This window comes from Lissotriton helveticus, chromosome 10 (assembly GCF_964261635.1).
Source record: "Lissotriton helveticus chromosome 10, aLisHel1.1, whole genome shotgun sequence".
NCBI classification, from domain to species: domain Eukaryota; kingdom Metazoa; phylum Chordata; class Amphibia; order Caudata; family Salamandridae; genus Lissotriton; species Lissotriton helveticus.
In genome coordinates, this window is record NC_136071.1 from 508,183,349 (window position 1) to 508,187,555 (window position 4,207).

The following is a 4,207-nucleotide window of genomic DNA, read 5'->3' on the forward strand; positions in this document are numbered from 1 at the left end:
CTGACATACCTGGATTTGGTTAAATTTTGGGCCTGAGGGCTCAGGTCCCATTCACCCTCCATGAACATTCCACATAGAAAACCCTGCACATCGTTCCCATTCACACAGGTTAAGTGAAAGATTTAAACGTTCTCTCCTGGGGAACTGAAAACAATTACCCTTCAAGCCCCATCTCTTGCTGTAACTCGTTCCAGGGGAACATCAAATGAGAAACTTCCCTCTCTTCTTTAACCCACAGAGACCCTCTTTTGGGATAACCCTCAAACCCCAAACTTGCTGATCTATGAACTTAAAGCTCAAATGGTGAGGAATTGGCGAGCACTGCTATATAAAAGTGTAACATAACATAGCACTTGTAACACGTGTCCCTATTTTAGTCTCTCAGATTTTGGGGCAGATGGGCAGAAGTGTGATCCTGAAGCTGTCAGTGTTGTACCTTCTCACACTGTGTAGAGCCTGAAAGCTTGCTCGTTGTGTGATTTCTCCCCTTTCCTTTTGATTTGTCTGTATGTCTTCCTCTATGTTTATACCTCACTGATGATCCCAATCTATCCATTTTCCAAGCGTTTTTCTGACCACCTCCCCATTGTTACATCTCTGCACCCAGCCATATTTCCATCTGCGCTACTGTACTTACAAATGAACACATTTATCCAACTTCCTTTGTTTGGCTACATCCATCACCATTATGTCCATCTATCAAACTTTTGGCTGCAACACCTTCCAGAGAGTTTACCTATGATAACCCTGAACACCTCCCAATGTGTCCATCTATCAACCTAAACATCAACACATCTATCCATCCACTCACTTCCTTCTCTATTAGTCTGTCACCTTCCCTTTAATACATCGATATTTTTGGCCACCCATCACTGTGTCCATCTATTTACCACCTGTTTACCCAACTAGTAACATTTTGGTTAATACATTTTCCCATCCACCTTTCAAAGTGTCCACCTCGCTTAATACATTTTTTTCAATCCCTACCAATGTTTTAATTTGTCTCTAGTCATCAGCTTATTTCCTCATGTGTACATCTGTATTCCTTCTCTTTAATATATGGGTCCATTTGACCAACTCTCACAGTGTCGATATACCCACCACCTGTGTGTAAATCTGTCTATGTCTCTGTTATACATCTATCATCTCTCCATTTTCATTCCCATGTGGTCATCTATCCATTTATCAATGATAATTTGTTCTGTCTGTCTCTCAATGTAACCAAATGTCCCATTATTCCTCAATGCATCTCTCCATTCACTTTTACCTGTACCAATCTATCTACACTCGTGTACCTTTCAGTAGATGTCAGTTAATTTAGCTATCGATGCAGAAAGCAAATAGTGGTATTTTTGGTGAGTGATCCACCAAATTTATCTCTGACAGGTAAGTTGTTGAATTGCCATCTGAAAACCTCACAGTTTCAGGTTTCAGCCAGTTAGTTTATTTATAAGTTTTATATAGTTTTTATATAGTTTAACATGTCATCGACCAACCGCATTCTCTGGGAGATCATCTTTCTTTGTCCCTTCATTGTTATAAATTTCATCTTTAGAGAAAGAAATCCTAAAATATCAAGCATAACAACAACCAAATAATGCCAGAAAACATAAATGTTATATTTTTAGGACGATTGTATAGCATATTATCAAACTGAATCAACCAAAGGCACCTCTAGGCCTATGTGAATGCTTCCATTTACTAGAATGGGTGATCTAAGTGCCCCCATCTGAGTAGAAATCCACGATTCTCAGTGCATATAGTTTGTCATCATGACTTAGTTTTTTTGGGGGATGTAGGATTGATCAGAGAGGTAAGAGGTCTATGAAGGTAAGTGCTTTAAAAATGCATTTATTGTGAACACTATGCAGATAGGCATTGTTCATAGATTCACTGTGAATTTTATAGTCTTCTTCTGTGCTCTAGTCAAGCCAGAGAGCAGGGATACGAATGGGCAAATTACACAGTAGAACTACATATCTTTAACCAGCCATATTTGTCATTTGGCCTATGTGGTATGCACTGTCAAAGGGATTACATTGATTAATGTGTACTTTTGGTGCAGACAATTCCTTGACACTACTTCTCCATCTACAGGTGTAAAAGATCAAGCTTCTGGAATTAATGCCAACATTGCTAAGAGATTGGGTATGTCTCAGCTGCCCAGGCGGTCAAGTCCAGATCACCTTTAAGGTTCTATCCCTGAAATAGCATGAACCCATGGACTATCTCTGGATGACTTGAGGCTAGGTAATAACCTACAAATCTGGTAAAAGAGTGAGGTTATCCTGGAAGCTTGTTTTGCCACTTGCTATGTTCTACAAGGCTAGCATAGATTGCAGCAGTTTCTACAGCCATGCTGCTAGAGAGGTGAAGGGCTTTTCCTAAAGATGTAAGGAGAGCTGGTGTCTACCTGAACACAGACACATCCAGAACTTTTTATTTTAAGTTGCACCCTTCTTAATCATCTCATTCTGCCCAGTTCTTGGATGCCCTGTCATGGGTCTCAAGTACTTTATAATTGTTCTGAATTGGATGGTAGCGGCTCATGAGTGGACTTCAGCACTATCACAAATGTTGAAGGTGTGGGTTGATATTGCTCCTAAAGCACAAGAAACTGGCTGTTTGATTTAGTGTGCAGTGTTGTTAAGATTGTGAGATGTGAGGTCGTGGACATAGCTCGCTTCTAGATATAGTTAATTCAAACATAGCCCTTCCAGCCTATCAGAGACACTAGTTTCTTGGATAAAACCTCCAAGTACTCTACTCTTGTCAGGGAAAAAAAGACATTAATAGAGGAGACATGGTTTATAATGAAAAAATACTGTGCATGGTTTCAGAAGGGGTCTGCGATCTCAGTGTAACATGTCTGCCCCTGCATAGAAGGTATGGCATTAGAGAAGCACTGCGTCATGCTATGAATAGTAATACTAGGACTTAGGGATTCAGAAAATACCCTGCACCGTTAGTGACACCTCTTTTACTAGTGTTGCAGTAGAAAAGCATATGCACTTAGACGGGTCCTTAATTTGTGTCCATAATTTGAGCCAGTTGTTTCCAGTGCTCGGCACCGGCAATTAATTATCAACACCGCAGCTTGTAACACTCTGCCACATGGTGGCGCTGTCTGTTTCATTTAAAGATGAGCACAACAAACAGTTGTTTATTAATTCAACATACTTAAAATGACTATTGACTGCTGCCCAATCCATTCTTGTAGCTATCTGGGCCTAGAAAAGGCTGGAATTTACTCTTGTAGGAGTGTGATGTTTATTTATTGTGTTGATAGTGTCATTGGCAGCATTGGAAGGGGCAATGTGTGATGCAAGCTGCAGTGGCCTCTCGACGAGCAAATTAAGCACTGACTTAGACACCACAGCCTTCATGGCACAGTGCATTGTAGAGGTGCATCAAACTCACTCTCTCATGCAATCACTTGACAACACATCCACTGAGGGTTCTAAAGAGAAAGCACATATCAATTATTTTCTGTGCAACTGGTACTCAGTTCTGTTTGCTGAAAGCTAAAAGTAATCAAAATTGCTCGGGGCAGGAAGTTATCAAATGTGCTCAGACGAGAAGTGATCCAACATGATCATGACAGGAAGAAAAGCAAGAAATAGTGTTTTTAAGGATGAGAAATAACGTCACTGGACCTACCTGAAAGGGCGTTTAATTGCAAATAGGGATAGCTAAATTAATCTAGCTAGATAATATCCCTGACTTTACTTGAATGGCGATGGAGACATTTTTTCGACCCATTGGGTGGCTTCATCTTTTTCTATATTTGTAGTGGCGGGTCGGTAATAACGTGGTTCCAAACTTTGGGGTATATTTACAAGTCCTCTTGCGTCGCTCTTGCACCACGCATGCAACTCAAAAATGAGACTTATGAAGCCACACAACACACCTTGCAGGGCCTTGAGTGGTTTCAGAAATCTCAAGTAAAGCAGTGCACATCGCTACATTGCCTTACTCTGCTCCAAGTAGTTATTCCATGGGTTTGCATGGATGTTCCCACGCAACATTCATGGATTTTGACACATCCCCAGATTTAACAGAAGTGGTAGGACTGTGAATACATCAAAAACCTATTCCTCCCCAGGTGAGGTGTAACATGGAGAAATATGTTTATTTCTCCTCGTTCTTTTCTTCTTTCTATGTGCGCTATATTGTACAGCACACATAGAAAGAGGAAAATACTGCA